This window comes from Ambystoma mexicanum, chromosome 7q, assembly GCF_040938575.1.
Source record: "Ambystoma mexicanum isolate Mex_15411 chromosome 7q, UKY_AmexF1_1, whole genome shotgun sequence".
Lineage (NCBI taxonomy): Eukaryota > Metazoa > Chordata > Amphibia > Caudata > Ambystomatidae > Ambystoma > Ambystoma mexicanum.
In genome coordinates, this window is record NC_090941.1 from 47261031 (window position 1) to 47280475 (window position 19445).

The window sequence follows — 19445 nt, forward strand, 5'->3', positions numbered from 1 at the left end:
TCCGGTTCAGAGACTGCATAGCATATTTTTTTGCAACTAGTTTTGCTGCAGCAATCGTAGTAGCGGCAGGTATAGATAGATTTTTAACAAATACCTTGGTTTGTCTACCACGTTTGGCCACAGATTTGATGTTTTTGGATTTTTTGACAGGCGGGGGCTTTTTAAAATCCCCTTTAGTGATGTCACACGAATTTAGTTTGGCATCGAATAAGGGATAAATTGGTTTCATTGATTTTATTTGCTGAACTGGAGAAGAGTTATGTCCCACACTCATAAGATCTATAATGGGATTAGGAAAGCACGGAATGATATGGTATTCTTTTAATGGGGTGGTCGACAAAGGAGAGGTCTGAGAAGCTATGGACCTCCTGATTTTAGAAAGGCCATAAGGTGATCTCAAACTTTCTAGTTTGTTGGCAAATGTAAGATGGTCTGCCAAAACTTGATTGTTGGTTGGAGTGTAGATCAGCCTTTGTGGCTAGGACCTCAAACAATTTGACTAAAGCCAAAATCGCTGTGTTCATCGATGTCAAGGCTATTCCAGCTTGAACACTCTGTGATTCTGTTGGGCCCAAGTCAGGATTACCATGAAAATTTACTTTGCGCGGGGTAGGGGCACTGAAAGACAAATTTGCTACGGAATTCGCAGCACTGATGTTAGTAAATAGAATGGGGGATTTAGACAGATTGTCAAAGTGTATGCGTGGAGAAAGCAGTGTCGTTTAAATTAAGATCTATTACCGGCATGTCACTGGAGATTACACTTTTTGAATTTGAATTTCTAATGGAAATAGCATGCTTATCTGGCATTACAGTAGAAGGAACAGCAATTCCGGTTAGTATATTTTTTAGCAAAATACTATCAGACAAAGATACATTTTCATTTGCAAAGGAAACAATTTCTGGGGTCACAAGGCCGGATTTTACCATGTCTTCTTTTTTGTCATTCACCAAAAGATTCCTGGAAGAAAATCCATTTTGTGAGTCTTTTTGTGGCACAAAGGAACTTTGCACTTCTTGACCGCATGCTGCTAGTTTGATGTTTTCATTTTCGGTATCCACGGATGAAGCCGCACTTTGATTACTACAAAAGGGTCGAATATACATGCCAAGAAGAATTTCGGCTCTTGTTTTCCCTTTTATATTTAAATTGCCTGCTCGAGGTGTGGAACTCAGGCGAGGTTTTCTTTTAGCCACAGGTGACTTTTCACCATTGGAATGGTGAGATGCTGTAATAGGGGGCATCCCTGTTTTTAAGGTAGAAATGGCTCGCTTCATTTTTTTTCTTTATTTTCAATCACCCATAAAACGATAAAGTAAAAATGTAATTGTGGCAAATTAATACAAAGAAAAGTAGAAGAAGGGATAAGAACGCCACCCGCGACAAACGCGGCGAAGCGGGACTTCTGGGACTTGCTGGGTGCGCGCGCGCGCGCTGTTGCGTGCGCAGCAGCCCTTATGTAAGTCCCGCCTCTGAAATGAGGAGCAGAGCCTAAGAAAACAGAAAAAAGTATCAGTGAAGTGATACTATGTAAGTGTATCTCCTGTGTACACAATCCATTAGCAGAGTTCACCTTCTGGGCGTTGGAGTCCGGGAGAAACAGAAGAGATGCAATTTGAAGAGAGCACAACAGACTAGTCTCCCGCGGCAAAGCTGGACTTCTGGGACTTGCTGGGTGTGCGCGCGCGGTGCGCGTGCAGCAGCCCTTATGTAAGTCCCGCCTCTGAAATGAGGAGCAGAGCCTTCTGGGCGTCGGAGTCCGGGAGAAACAGAAGAGGTGCAATTTGAAGAGAGCCCAACAGACGAGTCTCCCGCGGCAAAGCGGGACTTCTGGGACTTGCTGGGTGCGCGCCAGTGAAGAGTTCCTCGTGGTAGCTGACGAAGTTCAGGTAAGGATTTGGCTTATCCTACACAGTTCAATAAAATAAGGCCAGAATGTAACCTGTTGCTTGCTTCCTTATTCAGGTGTGGAGAGAAAATATGAAGTTCGGGGAATTATGCCTCCGGCGGTAAAATCAGGTAAGTCTATTGCGGTGAGAAGAGTTCCCCTTATTTGTCCCTTTGTCTCACCTTGTTGTCCTTTTGTTCCCCTTAGGTGCCAGAATGCGGCGGGAACGTGCAGAAGGATGCGGTGGATCGTGAGGATGCTGCGAAGGCCGGTGAATTCAGCGCGGCACTGCAGCAGGCGAGGCGGCGCACGTAAAATGCTTCTTTCTTCCAGCTCGAAGGCGCGGTGGATCCGGAATTCAGGTAAGGATCGAAGGTTTGCTCTTATTCTAACCTTTTCTCCTTCTGTTCCTCCCTTTTTCTAGGAGCGGCAGACTCGAGGCGGCCGTGGCAGAAGACTGTGAGCGTTACGCTGCTGGATGCAGAATAACGCGAAGCGTGTGCTGCTCTTCGGGGGTGGTTTAAATAGCCTCCAAAGTAGTCCCAGGTAAGTATTCCTCCCCAGCCCCACCCGAGTAAAAAATAGTCCCTACGTAAAATAGTCCCTTCCAAGCCTCATTTGGCTTGGAGCTCTGCAGCATGGTCTGCACCAGGTAAGCTTGCAGCATGGTCTGCATTAGGTAACTTCTACTCTATGAGCCTGGCGCCTATGGCGCCAGGACTCACTCTCCATATGAGCCTGGTGCCATAGGCGCCAGGACCGCACCCAAACAGCCCCTAGCAGGAGTTTTTGGGCTTGCTCAAAATAACTGGATGCCTGCTTCCGGGGTTGCTGGACCTGGTCTGGTTCCCCGGGGATAGGCATCATGACAGCATGGGTGATGAGATGTTGGGCTAATTGGGTGGGGAGACCTGGTCAAGTCCACCCACTGACACCTGGGGTGCTAGCTTACGTGCTGCTAGTGAGCCGAATGTTCCAGAAGGGCACGAGTGTGCCAATCAATTGTAGAAGGCCATATAATGAAGGGCCTTATAATTTGAGAGCCAATGATATACCGTGTATCTAATAACTGTTGAAGATGACTTGCACTAAAGGTGGGCATAAATTGTCAACCTGACTGTAGAATCCCAATCACAATCCGATCCCCTACAGAAAGTATACTTGGATGTTCTCCTTAAGCCTATCGCAATCCACCGTAGGTTTTTCTTATTTGCCAAGTAGTATGACATCACGTATGACGAGTTTTCATTATGAAAGTATGTTTTCTTTATGAAATGTGTTGAATTGAGCGGAGTGAGATTATGCTGTGTGGCATCCGTTGAAACTCCCTGTTTTAGACAAATGATATTAAAACAATAAAATGACTTTGCCTTCTTCCTGAGTTAGTTTGATTATTTGGTGTAAGAGTTACTCTGCATTCCATCTACTGCAGGACTGCTACCTATTTAAAGGCCATAAGCTCACTGTGCTTGTACTGTGCTCTCTTGCTCAACCTTGCGCCTTGAAACACTTGTGTATAGGCGCGTTACAAATGCCATATCCCATCATATCATATATCACCTTTTATCCCTCTGGGGAAAGGACCGTCAGGTGTGTGTGATTCTGATAAATTGCCTGACTTTGCCTGACCCTTGTATTGGGACATGTCAAGTAAACCGCTCCGGTGTGAGTCCGTCGTCTTTCGTGTTGTGTGAAAGTGTTTGTGTCGGAAAGGGGATTGAGGGGGACAGTGTTTTTGAATGTCCTACTTGAGAGGATGGGGAAAAGGTGTTGAAGGAAGAGGGATACCGCGTCTCACCCATTGGTCTCCCACTCCCCGAGGACCCCCCCCCCCCGCCCATCCTCCCTCACTGGTCCATCCCCAGGATCCAATAGTGATGGCCGTGTCCTGGCCACCTGAATCATATTCCGGCCCGATGGCGGCTGAACCAGTGCATTTCATGAGCTGGAGCGTGTGGGGTCATGGCAGCCCAGCTAAAATGCGCCCTCTCCAACTGTACATAGAATGACATAAGGTACATATCCTGCTCTACAAGAAACTCACGCACTCACAAGAACAGCGAACGATTTGCCAGAAGCTGGGGCGCACAACGCTATTATACCTCGTATTCAACTCAGTGCAAAGGGGTAATGGCCGTTATATATACATCCTGACAATACACTCAAATTGAAGCACGCTTAGACCCAATGGGGCAATATGTGCTACTGCGCGGAGTCCTTCTAGGCGTGAAATAATCCTACTAAATGTATACAGGCCCAATATCGATCACCCGGATTTCTATGCAGAGTTGATGGGGCTATTGTTGCTCTACCCCTTGATACCTGTGCAGTGTGGCATCGATTGCAATACAATAATGGACATTGACCTTGACAGGTCCGGATCCAAACGCCAGCAAATGACAAATGCGGCTCTGGCGCTGCAGAAAGGCCTGAGTGAAATGGGAGTGATGGACGCTTGGAGGACACTAAATCCTACATTGTGTAAATACACGTTGTACTCCTCGGTACATGACTCCCATTCCCGAATAGACCTATGGTGGGTGTCCGACACATTCGTTGGCCAGTTCAAAGAAACGGACGTATTGCCTTGGGCGTATTCAGACCACTCCCCAGTCACGCTGAAACTGTCCTTGGGGGAGGCACTGGTAATCAACAGGCTGTGGAGATTCAAACCACAATCGCTATTAGACCCCATCTTCGCGGCCGAAATGGAAAAGCATGTATTTCATAATGAATACTGGCACTTTTAGCAGCCACGCAACCTATGGGAAGACTTTAAGGCATATATACGTGGTATTGCCCTAGCAGCATAGTCGGGCATACTTAAAGCAATACGTAGGCATATCCACACCAGTGAAGCCAAATTGCATCACCTGGAACAGACCTATGCATCTAGGCCTCACATAGCGATCCTGGGGGACAATAAAACAGAACTGGACAAATTTCAAGCGCATGCCCATAGGGAACAGAAGTTCCTGGACAACCTAGACCTGGCGAGGAAATCGGAGATGGCGAGCACCCTGGTGGACTATTGGCTAGAATGGTGAAACAAGCGCAAGGCAGTCACCACATTCCAAAAATACACGACTCATCGGGCCAGACGGTCCACAACACGACAGAAGTGAACCAAGTATTCCACAAGTATTTATTCCGGACTGTATGCCAAATCGGACACATCGACCCTTCCAGATATAGAAGCGTACCTAGAAAGCCTTCCGCTGTCAATACTGTCTGAAGATGCCAGGAATACTCTCGACCAACCCATTACTGTTGATGAAATATCCCGTGCCATTGAAGCATCCCACCCAGCAAGGCCCTTGGCCCGGACGATCGGACAATAGAGTTCTTTAAACACTTTAAATCCTCCTTTGCTCCTTGATTGCTCGCGGTATGGGTAATCACCATCTTAATCAAATCCGATAAACCTCCCGAGCAATGTGGCTCCTACCGCCCCCTCTCACTTATAAATTCTGATGTTAAAATAATCGCTAAGGTACTTCCGTTGCGGTTCGCCCCATACATGGAACATATTGTCCTTCCAGACCAATCTGGTTTTTTCCCTGGCCGCTCCACGGCACTTAACCCAAGGCTTTTTTTTTATTTTATTTTTTTAATGGATAAACCAATTTATTAAATATTAACAGAAGAAATCAATGTAGCAAAGAGATACAATAGACGATTATCCATACAATAATAATGAAAAATATATTGGAAAAATAATAAATAATAAAAAAGAGGCGCCTTTTTAGTATCATGGCACAGATTGACCCTGGCACACAGGCAGCTGCCGCAGCCTTAGATGTGCAAAAGGTGTTTGATTCTGTTTCCTGGCAATTTATGTGGGCATTGCTAGAAAAGTGCAACTTCAGGCCCAGGTTTATATCATGGGTTTGACTGTTGTACACATCGCCCACCGCCAAAGTCAAAGTAAACGGAGTACTCTCACCCCTTATAGACATCAATAGCAGAACCCGGCAAGGCTGTCCACGGTCTCCCCTACTATTCGCAATAGTGATGGAACAGTTTACAAATGTAATTCGCAGCAGGGACGCAAAAAAAGGGATCCGACTTACTGGCGAGCCAGAAATGGATCTCGCTTTATGCGGACGATACCCTATTTATTTGCGACCCAGCGAGGCATCTGGCATCTATTATGCAAGAAGCTCTCTCCTTCGGCATAACTTCTTGACTGCGAGTTAAATGCGCCAAGTCGGAGCTATTCCCGCTTACTGATGCAACCACCCCCCCCCCACCAGACCTTATGGGCTTCGCCTGGGCCCCACTGGAAATTAAGTACTTATGGGTGACCTTGACACGCGATAAGACCTATGGTGCATACTTGTCCCAGTTGACGGCTAAATTACAAACATGGGCAAAACTCCCACTCTGAGACCTTCGCTGATTGAACTGGCATCCTCTCCTTGGGAGGTTCTTAGTTTATGTTAAGCGTTGGTCCCTAAAAATGCAGGCAGTGTGGTACTTCTTTAAAATGATTACTCTTCCCAAATTACTTTACTTCTTCTCGAACATGCCACTGTGGCCGGGAGCAATATTTTTTCAATACACTTAAGGCGGCAATCAACAACTTCATGTGGCACGATGAGGCGGTCTGGCTAAAATGGGAGACCATGACGAGACCCTATACGCAAGGTGGCCTCGCCGCCCCACACTTTGTACAATACTGGATTGCCTCACAGGCACACTATGCGGCTTACTGGTTCAACGAAGACTCAAAACATCTGCACCTAAAACTCGAGTGACTTGCGGCAGGTGCTCGTGACATCCGATCGTTGATACTCCCATCACAACAGAAGGACCCTGAGGGCATTGATCCAACCCACATGACAGCAATGGCCTGAGGTAAGATATGGAGAATGGTGGGCAAACCCCACCCATATCATAGAAACCTTCCGTTGTGTAACTTCTTTCCATCATTCCCTGGCATAAGTATGACAAAACTATGACAATGGGAGGCAGACGGATACACGACTATGGGCAATATGTACAACATCGAATCCTTTATTACGTTCCAGGATCTGCCCGGCCCCCCTGTGCAGACGGACACAGCGTTGGCTACAATACGGTGGACTCCGTAGGACAACGAAAAAGACCTGGGATGAGTTTTCGGTTCAGCCACCTGACGAGCCATTGCTCGGTGCCATCATGAGGGGGACCGCCACATGGGGAGGGGTGGCCACGCTCTTCAATATGTTGCAGAATAGCGACGACAAACCCTTGGCTAAACTCTGGGAAGCCTGGGCTAGAGACATGGGCGTAGGACATGGGGGGGGGGACAGGGGGGACAAATCCCCCCCACAATTTTAAGTGGGGGGGGGATGTAATGTCATTTATCCCCCCCAGAATATGTGTTTGGTGTGTCGTGCAGGGATCTGTTTTTAAAGTGGGGTGAGGGGTTGCTTACTATGGAAACTGCCCTCTCCCCCCTGGCCCCCAAAGCATGGGGGCAATACCCTGGGGGCAGATGGGTGATCATCTGCCCCCAGGGAAGCGGGGGGAAACAAAAAAAACGTAGTTTTTGGGTGGTGCGGGTGGGATCATTAGCCACCAGGTATTTTGGAAAGGGGGGTGGCCCTCACCCCCACCCTAACTGGATGTGGGGCACCTTATGTAGCCCTCCCTGGGGGCAGATTTCTCCCCAAAGGAAGGGGTACATGAGATGCTCTCCATCCATTTGGGGCGAGGGGGAGAGGCCACTGCAAATATTGGCAGAGCCACCCCCCAAGCCTGGGGCAGTACATTTTGCCCCCCCTCCCCAGGGGCAGATGGCTACACACATGTGCCCATCTGCCCCTAGGAAAGGGGTAAAACAAAAATAAAACAAATTATAACTTGTTTTGGGTGGGTGTGGGGGTCACTAAAGCACCATGGATGTTTTTAGTGGAAAGGGGGCTGCCCAAGGATGTCTTCTTTTCGGAAATGCATGGGGTTCTCTGTTTTCCTTCAGGGGTCTGCAACCTTTGGCTCCCAGATGTGTTTGGACTACCATTCCCATCCGGCCTGTACAGCATAGTCAATGTCAGGAGATCATGGGAATGGTAGTCCAAACACATCTGGGAGCCAAAGGTTGCAGACCCCTGCGGCCTAGGCCCAAATCTGTAGGTTGTCCACATGAGAAAAATCTGCTTTGCCGAAAGGCTTGGGGTTATCAGTGGGTTAGCCTTTTCCCTTTGCGCAATGGTAAGTGCATCCACACATGTGAGGTACGGTTTTTGTTGGGACACCTGCGGGAACGCGGGAAGATAGGACATCTGTTGTTGGCAGCATGTTTCGGTGGGTGGGCAGAGGGAAATGTCTCTGAAATTTGGTGGAAAAACCACAATTTTCAGAAATTTCACTCTGGCCACCCACTGAAACACGCTGCCAACAACACATGTCCTACCATCCTGCGTTCCCACAGGTGTCCCGACAAAAACGGTACCTCACATGTGTGGGTGCACATACCTGGCTTCAAATGGAAAAGGCTAACCCACTGGTAACCCCAAGCCTTTCGGCAGAGCAGATTTTGCTCATGTGGACAACATACAGATTTGGGCCTAGGGTGTCGAAGCCACCAAGGAAAACGGGGAACCCCATGCATTTCCAAAAAGAGGACACCCGTGGGAATCCGCAGAGGTCTGACTTGCGCAAATCGCTCCAGATTGTATTACCCACAATCCCTGGCAAAGTCTGAAATGTGGTGAAAAAAACAGCAATTTTCAGACATTTCCCTCTTGTTACCCACTGAAACACGTCGCCAACACCACATGTCCTACCATCCCGCGTTCGCACAAGTGTCCCGATGTAAACGGTACCTCACATGTCTGGGTGCAACTACCTGGGTGCAAAGGGTAAAGGCTAAACCACTGGTAACCCCCAAAAGGTTTGGGGAGACAACCTACAGATTTGGGCCTACGGTGTCGAAGCCACGAAGGAAAACAGGGTACCCCATGCATTTCTGAAAAGGAGACACCCGTGGAAATCCACAGAGGTCTGACTTGATTGAATCGCCCCAGAATGTATTACCCACAATCCCAGACAAAGTGAAAATTGTGTTTTTTCCACAAAATTTCAGACTTTGTCAGGGATTGTGGGTCATAAATTATGGGGCGATTTGCGGAAGTCAGACCTCTATGGATTCCCACGGGTGTCTTCTTTTCGGAAATGCATGGGGTTCCCTGTTTTCCATCGTGGCTTCGACACCCTAGGCCCAATTCTGTAGGTTGTCCACATGAGCAAAATTCCTGAAAATCTGCTGTACGAAAAGACTTGCGGTTACCAGTGTTTTAGGGTTTTCCCTTTGCACCCAGGCAGGTGCACCCACACGTGAGGTACCGTTTTCATCGGGAAACCTGTGGGAACGCGGTAAGGTAGGCCATGTGTTATTGGCGGCGTGTTTCGGTGAGTGACCAGAGTGAAATGTGCGGACATTGTGGTTTTTTTCTGTCATTTTCCCGATTTCCCCCCAAACTATGGAATCTTTCCCTACATAGTTGTTACCTGACCTGTGCAAATCACCCCTTCCTAAACTTGGAATATTGTCTACTTTTCAGAAATGTATGCCTTTCGGGCTTCCCATTCAGCTTTCCTGCCCTTTTCTTCCATTCCATCGATGCATGTCCTTTTGGACAAGCATATCAAAATGTTATTTTGGTTTCCACTCAATCTGTTCTTGAAAGCCTCAAAAATGGCAAATCCAGCACAGCAAACCATTTGTTCCTAGCTCTTACAAGGAAAACACCACAGGCTTCTTTGTACAACATTTTATTGCTATTTTCGGAAAAAACCCGCAAATGGGCAACTTTGGCCGAGATATCTCATGTAACAAAGAAGTTACAAGGGATTGAATGGCGACATAACGAAATCACCAAAAAAGGCCTTGGCACTGGGGGGAAATACCCATGGCAGTTAAGGGGTTAAGACAGTAAAGCCCCAGAGGAGATATCATTTGTAAGGTAGCTCAGTTGTTAATTCTCCAAATGCAGATTGTGCACAGGAATATGTAACACCTGTGCTCAGCACCTGGCTTAATCTTCCGGTGGAATAATAGGCAGAGTGAATGCATTCAGCTTCTGATGCAACACAGCATTTTCCAGGTCAATTGGTTCAGAAAAAGTGGTGGAAAACACTACTACTGTTGTTTTTTCTAATGGGCCAAATTTTCGTGTATTTTCTGGCTGGAGTTCGGGAGCCGAGTGGACACACCAGGACCCCCTGTATTTTCCCCTCCACCAGTGAAATGCGGCCTTACTGCCATCACGGATTTTCATGCTGGAAATGAGGAAAGGGATTCCTCTGGGATCTGCTTGGAAATGAAACCTGGTAAAAGCAGGCAGAGTCCATAGGAAGCCATTGTCAATTCCGCCAGCAATCGCTAATTGTGTGAGGTATTTACACTCTTACAAAGTGGAAAAGCAATGTGATTTCACCTGGCTTTTACGTTAAAATCTTCCATTTTGTGGCGGAAAGTAAAAATGTGCGTCAATGGAAGTGGTCCACTCCATGCAGTTGACTTTGCGCCTTGATGCTTGGAGGTTTTGTGTGATGTTACACATGTAATAAATAAATAAATACATTTTAAATGACCCCAGATAAATGCCAATTCGTGATCAGAATGAGTGAGCATGACATGTCGCTGGTAAGAGGGTGTCCTGTGCTTCTTGAGTGCGTTGGCAAATGCCCTTAATTGCCATCTTGCGTTAAGCAGGTGCTGAAACCTATCAGTGTGGATTGCACAATAATTAGTCGACAGAGGTATTTCAAATGGCAAATTTCGCTCTCTGGGTGACATTGTCAAAGTGGGAGAATGTTGCCCAGCATGGGCCACTTTCTCTGCGCAGTGGATTGTGCCCACCCCGAGGAAGAAGTGTGAAAAACCCACAAGGGCACTGTGCCCTTCTCTTTCTGTGTGTCTCTTACCCACAGGGAGACAGATGCCGACTCAGACATGGGTAAGTTTCAGGTGGCAAGCCTGTACCCTAGTTCATGTGGCAAAGGATTCCAGACTTCTGAGGCTGATAACATTAGTAGCATTGAGTTACATGCCACCTGACAGGTATGTGTGATAAAGTTGCAAAGCAGAGCTGTTAGTGGGCTAAAGCAGGAGGCAATGTCTGCCCAACCTCAAAGGGTACGCACAACCAAAAGTAATAGGCCCCTCCCCCATCATAGCTTTAGGGACCAGGCTCCAAAACAGGGCAAGAATGCCCTCCAATTATCCATGCCCAAGAGTAGGGTACCCCTTGTGCTCCAGGAACCCTGTTGAGCAACCTCTGTGCTTTCCAGGTGATACTAATGTTATTTAAAGCCAGAAGTCTAAAAGGTAACCGCTTAATTACAGCTGGAAATTAGCTCCTGGCGTGATCAAAATGGCTTAACCAAGTGTGACATCATCCCCTTCCTTTATAAGCAATATGTGTGCTCTCGCGTTTCTTCATCCAGTGAATTAATGTTAGAAACAAAGGCAAGTGTTGTGTCTCTTGTGTAGGCATTAGGAAGGCAGTTGCCAGCCTTTGGCATAATATACCCATGTTCTTCCAATATTGGCTAGCTGTTGCCCTCTTATGGCCAGGTAGAACCATCATGGCAGTGACTGGCAAATGCCTTTCCTCTGCCGACAGAAAAGCGGAAATAAGAGGCCAATTCAAGACACGGAACAAATAGAAGGTAAGACCGACCGCAGTTGCCTTTGCTGTGTTAGGGAGAATATGTTGAGTGTTTAAGCAAGGAGGTATGTATTAAGCAAGCAAGCAGTGAGACAAGGGAGAGGCAAAAAAAGGCCAGAGGGGCTCTTTGAATAATGTAACAGGGCAGAGGACCCATGCTCTGCCGTCCTAGTAACATATAAGAGAATCAAATAGATCAGGCTTTGCAGCAAATGTTAAACGATAAAGGAACAGAGTCCAGCTCTGCATTCAGAACAACAAAGGCAAAGAAAGGCTAGGCTCTGAAGCCAGCATGAGATGGAATAAGAGGGACCAGACTCATCGTGAGAGGCTGGCCTGGCACTCACAGGGGCGGTAGAGGGGCAGCCCACATAGCAGGCTGCCCCTTTGGCCACCCCCTGGGTCCACATGCACCCCACCTACTAGGCATCCCCCGGATCCAACACATCCGGACGCGGACCTGGGGTGTGCTTATAAGAGGGTGGGCTTGCGATCGCTCATCCTCCTTGTTTGCTGTACCCCCCTCCCCAGAGGCCAGTCAAAGCAGCAACATCACACACCTGTTCCCTCTACTCCCCTAACAGGGCTTACTCAGAGGTACAAACAAGATTTCCTCTTTCTTTGAAACCCTCATCTTTCCATTCCAAGAGATGCACGTCTCCTTGCCCCACACAAAAAAAGTAGCAACTTGCAGTTGGTATAAAAGGCTTCAACTCCTTTATTTGGCAGGAGTCCACTTACAGGTGATCTGCCTCTTAACGAGCTGGCGTCCTAGCTGTGGCCCACTGGAAGTAATTGTTATTTCCTCTCTCTTACCATGAGCTCATAGTCGGATGAAAAATCCAGAAATGCAACATACAAAGACATGTTCTTTGCTGCTGCATCCTTTAATTTTCTTCTTTTTTCTTTTCTTCTTTTCTCTTGTTTTGTACAGTGATATTTGTAATTTAATACGTACTGCTATTTTATGTCAAATCTTGTGAAAAATCAAGTTCCTTGACTAAAATACAATAAATAAAGCAAAGTCCCCCAGATGTCCCCTGTCCCCCCCCAGATTTTGTGTCTCCTACGCCCCTGGTTAGAGACCTTGAAATGAACATCACTGATGATATTTGGGAATCTATGTGCCTACAGACTTGTGCAGTATCCTTCAATTCCAGATTTAGGCTAATACAATTCTAGGTGTTGCGCAGATTCCATTACACCCCAGCCAGGCTACACCTGTTCTCACACACCCACTCTGATCTGTGCCCTAGATGGTAAACAGAGCGTGGGGGGGGGGGCGATATCTTCACATGCTCTGGAGCAGTCTGAAACTGGGAGAGTATTGGAAAGGGTTCTCTGATACTGTGTCAGAAATGTTTAATTGTACTCTAGAGCCGACCCAGCTGAACTGTCTATTTCAACAACTTACCCAATTATTATGCGGCTTGCTTAAACTAGCAAGCCTCTGTATGCTATTGGCAATTCGAAATATACTGTTGTTGTGACATCGCCCCATCTGCCCCACTGTGACGCAATGGCTGCGGACCGTTAGATGGGCGTCAGATAGGGAAGAACGATGGTCCCTACTGCAGCCCATGAACTGTAAGCCCAGAGACATATGGCACCCTTTCCGCAACTACCTGTTACCATCTGAAATGCAGGCACATGATGCTCCTACCCCGCCAACTGACTGATGTACCTCTGTTCTCTTCACCAGACTCGTTACTCCACCTATGTGCGGAGCCCTGCTCATATCAGATCACATCATAGCTACTGTATAGCCAAATTTATGTCTAAAATGTAATGTATTTGCAACTGTTGATGCTGTCTCTGTCCATGTCTGTGTAATGCCAAGCACCCAATAAAGAACTTTTTTTTTTTTTTAAACGGTACGGTTATCATTGGCTTCACCAAAAGTATTTCACTGTCAAATTGACTTTTATCTGGGCTTTACTGGAAAAGATGGGTTCTAAACCAATTTTCATGAGCTGGGTATGTTTGTTATACACAGCCCTGCTGGCCAGGGCTAAGGTCAATGAATCCACCTCAGGATAATTCCACCCGGAGTACATATAAGGGGCAGGGCTGTCCCCACTCCTTTTTAGTAGTCGAACCTTGGGCAGAATGTATTGGGAGAGAGTCACTATTGGTTGGTTTCTGGTGGCCTATGGGGACGGAAGACCAGGTTTTCTCTATACGCTGATGACCGCCTACTGTATTTGAGTAATCCGGTCTTGTCCATCCTGAGAACAATGTACTTCATGTAACAATTTGGGCACCGTATTGCTCTTCAGATCAACTAGAATAAATCTGTTAAGCATTGAGGAAAGAAGATCTGGAGCTGGTGAATAATCGGCTCATCAGGGAATCTGTCTCATTTAAATATCAGTGGGTTCTTGTGGCAATGAATGGAGACCTTCTTCTCTGATTGAACTGGCATCCTCTCCTTGGGAGGGTCTTGGCTTATGTTAAGCGTTGGTCCCTAATAGTTTTCAGTCCCTGCCTTATAAAATGCTTAAAGCAGATTTCAATCAAATGGAAGATGACATTTGTAAACTACTGAGGTGTAACAGAACCCTTTGTAGCTATGAAAATGTTATGTAGTTTGCAATGGGCAGGGGGGGCTGTTTGTTTGTTTGGGGTCTGGGCAATACTCTGCCCAGGGGTTTGCACTTGGCAGTTGTTAACGACTGGATAGGTGCGAAGGACTTAAAGAATTAAAAGCGGCAGTTTATGTTCTGTATGGAAAATCAAACCTATGCATGCTCCCCTGCCGCCTCTGAACCCCCCACTCCCCATGCAAGCCTGTTTGAGACATGGTATGAACTGATGAATAAGACCGGCTGCGGTGATAGGGTCAGACTCCTGGCTCCCCTCTGAAGTAACAACTCTGAGGGAATAACACGATTCAACATACAGTAAGAGTGGGCAGAACTGGGGGTACTAAAGGTTGGAGACGGTGTTGCAAAGAACCATTTAAATGGAGCTGCAGGAGGAATTTCAAATGGGATGGGAACATTTCTACCAATACCTATATTTCCGATATGCTCTCCACAGCCGGTTAAAAGTGGTTTTGAGCACTTGAGTCTTCCCAGTTGGAAAGGTTGGTGACGGAAGCAGATACTCCTGGCAAATCCATCTCTGCATTATATAAGGTCATTATCAATAACACTACAGACCCATTGACTGGCAAATGTGACCGAGTCAGAGGTCTAGCCCTGTCAAAGGGGGCTGGGGAGTCGAGCACCCCTCACACCTTAGGGTAGGCAGACTACCAGCGCAGAACCCAAGCCAGACCTACCCCAGAGGTGGTTTGGAAGAGTTGAGGGGGGTTGATGTCCTCACCCCCACTCCCCTAGTATGCATGGAGACACACACATGTATAATGGTGTTTCATTCGCTATCCTGGCCAGCTCTTTGTCTACTCTGTGAGGTGGTTCCTGAGAGACTATATTGTCCAGCATGCCTCAGGCACTGCAAGTCCCTGGGATGGATAATGGACCCTGGAGGCAGCAGAGTGCAGAGAAAAATAAGTAGCGCACTCCATCTGGGCTCAACAAGACCCAACCTGAAACAGGAAGAAAAGTTTGTTTACGTAAATGGACATGGACTAGACCAAACCTCTACTGTAGGCTACCCAGGCATGCTACATGAGCGCAGCTGCAAGTGAAATGGGACCATCAAGGAGCTTCATCTGACTAGGGAAGACCAGGCAATGCTTCCCAAAACTTTTGTGGACACAGACATTTTTGATCCATGAGGCGAACTGTGAACAAATGACCACAGTAGCCGAATGGACCACATGACAAAGATGAAGAATAGAAACAGTGTGGGTTTAAATGCCCTTAAACAAATGTCCAGGCTAAGTTCTGGGCACTGGGAGGAGGTGGGGCTAGACAGAAAGAGATTGGCCCTGGGGAAACAGCTACTCTGTCCATGTCCTATGGGAGCAGGGAAAACCTAGGTAGGATGGGGGCAGGGTATGAAAAGACTGCAGAGTCATTGTGCAGGGAGAGGTGTTTGGGTGAGGTTGAAGGAGGTGAAGCTGGACTAAAGGACCAGAGAGGAGTGCGCAGGAGGACTTGGAGGAGACTTTGGAGAGTTGGAACAGAGTGAAGGTAAGGTGTTGGGAATGAGAGAGTGGTACCAGTTGAGTGTGTCTGAGAGAGTGTATGAAGATATATTTGGATGGAGTGCAGATGGGAGTGGGGTTCGAGAGAGGGAAATGAGAGGCAGGAGGGTGGAGGAGAGTAGTGGCAGGGTAGTGTGGGCAGGAGTGAGGTTTGGAGGAAAGCAGATAAAATCAGGAGGGAGCAGAAGAATGTGGAGGTGAAGGGAGAGGGGGTGATCAGACCAGGAAACTGAGTGTAAAGAGGGGTAAGTTCGGGAATGTGCTGGTGACCAGAGATGGGAAGAAAGGGAGCTTAATCGGGAGAGAGATGGTGTAAAGAGGAGACGGCATAGGGAGAAAATAGTAATGAAAAAGTTGAGAGCTGGTTATCAGGAGGGAAGGTAAGCCAGAGTGAACAGTCTATTCTGCTAGCTCGCCTAGGAAGTCTCTGAGATGGGTAAAGCCACAACCTTTTGGCTTTCGATAGGATAAGACCAGTCCGTAGGCGTGCTCTTGATATAGCAAATCAGTACTGCAAAAGACGTTTGGGAATGCGGGGGATGGGCTAGAGAGGTGGGAGCCCCCTTCAAGAATGAGGGAAAGGATACAGGCCCTACTGCTTGGAGCCCAAATTATGTCTTTTTGTGTATCTTTTTTGGGATAAAAACTGAAATCCTATTCCACTTGTCTTTTGACTAATTGAGAACCTGTTCACACTAGTGAGACAGACCCAGGAGAAATTGAGGTTGGGGGGACTGGTGGAGGTGTCATGTCACTACAGAATAGCAATCGCTACCAGACATCTGATCCAATTCAAAATACTGCACAGTTTATTATTCCCCTATTAGGTTCATGTAGATGGGCAGGAGGGACAATGGAAAAAGCGTCAAATGTAAGGGTGAGATGGGCACCTTCCACTCAATTTGATACTCCAACTCCAACAAACTGGAGATTTTTCCGGACATAAAGTCTGGCAACCAGACTTTAATCCCAAATTGGCCTTGGAGCTGCCAGTAGAAATAAAATGCCCCAGATATGAAAGGCTGTTCATTGTATTACCCTGATAACTTCAAAAAGAAAGATCACTCTTAAATGGAGGGTGTGGGTGGGGGGGGGGGTCGGTGTCGGAGGTTCCCAAAGTGCTGAATTGAAAGATCATATTATACCGGTCAATCAAATTAGAAAAATTGATCTATGAATCAAGAGAATGTCCTAAATGAGACCCGGGGGACATGACAGAAATATAGTGGCAAAAGTGTTGTGACTAATTGAAGAGGTGGTAAGCGACATAGTTTGAGATATCTCTGTGAAGAAATGTGGGCAATATTGATGTTCGACTGCTATGAAGGGTGGGGATAGGCTGGTGGGGAAGTTTGAGGGCACTGACTGTTTTGGTTTTCTACTACAAAAGGTTTTCTATTCCAATTGCATATGCATTTAGCTTGAATTGATGATGCTGGAAAGTTGGAGACCAGGAGAATTTTGTGTATAAGATCTGTGACCCGTACTCAATTTATAAAGTTATTAAAATTTGAAAAATAAATATATCCATGCATATTTAAAAATACCTTCATGCCAAAATTGTTGTTTTTAAAGAGCAAATGATCAATGAAAGACCTTGAGTGAATCCCAAAAGCATTTCAAAATTTGTTTTTCTGTAAGACAAATATGCTGCAAAAATGAACCACCTTCTACTGCATACTTTAAGGTGGCAGACCTATATCAACCCGTTTTTAAAACTTTTATAACAACTTTATTTTTTACTGACATACGAAACACAAGTACATTACACATGATGTAGAATACACATTATTATTGAGTCTATGGAGGACAGCGCCACCAGAGAGGGGAAAGTATGGGTGCAGGATCACAAGTGTGCCTTTTCTTTTTTTCGGGATTGGTAGTGTAGCTTAACCCGGGGATATACCATTTGGGTCGGGTTCCGAGTTGAATGAGTCCTTGTCGGATGAGTCTGAGGCTGGCCTCAAGTAGTTCCGCAGGGGGGGGCCATATGTCTTTTGGTTGGCAGGCTGCCATGATATTTCTGACATATGTCTCCTCGGCCTCCTGTACATATACAAGGTCCTTCACCCATGCTCGTCGAGTGGGGGGTATTTTGGATTTCCATGCTCTGAGGATATTTCTCTTGGCGACCATTCCCACCATCGCAAAGAGCCGCCGTGTTTTAATTGGGACCTTCCCTATGTCTCCCAGTAGGTATTTCCGGGGGGTGGCTGGGATCTGAAGGCCCATGATTTCACTCACTGTTTCGGCCACCTCTGTCGAGAACTGTTTTTATCAGGGGACAGGTCCAATAGATATGAAAGGAGTCTGCTGCAGTGGTCTGACACTTGGGACATTCTGGCTTCGATGAGGGGTTAAATTTAGCTATTTTGTTGCGTGTGATGTGTAGTTGATTCAGTATCTTGAATTGAATCAGTCTAAACTTTGCGCATATTGAGACAGATTTGGTGTATTGGCAGTACCTGGTCCATTGTGTTTCTTCTATGGGGGCATTCAGGTCTTTTTCCCATTTAGCTTTCATCGTGTTTTTAGAAGGGGTATGTCGTAGGGCAGCCTGGTATAGCGTGGAGATGCCACCTGTGAAGCCTTCTGGTGTCATCATTTCAGGGAGGAATGGGTGTGTGGTGGGGGGATTTCCGGAAAAAAGGGCCACTTTTTTTACATGCTGCCTTCATTCTGTGGTATTGTAGCGATGTTAGCCCAGTTCCCACTTTTGCTCGAACAATTTCCAGGATTGCAAACTTCCCTTCCGGATATAGGTCTCCCACCTGCATTTGTTTCCCAGGGTCCCAGCTCTTCTGTAGGGCTGTTACTAAAGTGGGTTCGAGATGTGGATAATGCCATAATTGGGTATGGGACCAAAATGGGTTCTGGCATCCTACTCTTGTCAAATGTTTGGGACCAGGCTCGTACCGTGGAGCTTACCGGGTCAAGTTCTCCCCTGTCTCTTGTGACTTTGGCAAATGGCATTGCTCTAAGATTTAGTGGGGCTGCTGAAATTTCTCCACTAGTATGTGTGCATGTGGTTCCGCTGTTGCTGCCCAGTACTTGGCAAAGTGTGCTTGGGCTGCCTGAAAATGCAGTAGAAAATCTGAAGCAGCAAGCCCCCCTGTTTAATACCTTTCACTCATCTTGGCCCATTCAATACGTGCTGTTCCCCAGCTCCACACAAGGCTCGCTGCCATTTTTTGCAATTTTTGAAAGAACGATTTGCCAGGCCATATCGGGATATTGCAAAACAAGTGTAATAATTTTGGTACAATCACCATTTTCAGTAGCGATATTCTCCCATTTAATATCGGGAGTTTGTCCCACACCCTGAGTTTGTGTTCTAGGAGTTCCAGATAGGGGTCATAATTGTTTGCCATGAAGGTCTGTTTGTGGATAGTATAATTCCTAAGTATCGGGCTGAAGTGGGTGACCATTTGAATTGTGTGGTGGCAGGGGACTGCACTGTGGAAGGTGTAAGAGGGATAATTTGGGACTTTGCTTGGTTTATCCGATACGCCGAGTAGTCTGAATTTCCTGCATCACCCCTTTTTTTCATTTTTAAAACCGAGTGGAAGGCTAAATGTATCACAAAAATAAAGCCAGATCATTGTTCAAACTGTTTATGAAAAGAGCTTTCTTTATATTAATATTTGGGGAACTTGCGCATGAGCTCTGATCGCCAGTGTTTATGATGACGAATGATTGAGTATACCCATGATGGGAGCCCCTGAAATTGCAAATAAATAATTTTTCATACTCATTAATTTAGTTAAATACAGAAAG

At 46.6% G+C, this 19445-nt stretch overlaps 1 protein-coding gene across 7 annotated transcripts in view; it reads left to right on the forward strand.

Annotated features, from left to right (window-relative positions):
• Positions 1-19445, forward strand: part of TRAPPC2 (trafficking protein particle complex subunit 2) — a 400579-nt gene that overhangs the window by 261315 nt on the left and 119819 nt on the right. The window lies entirely within an intron of this gene.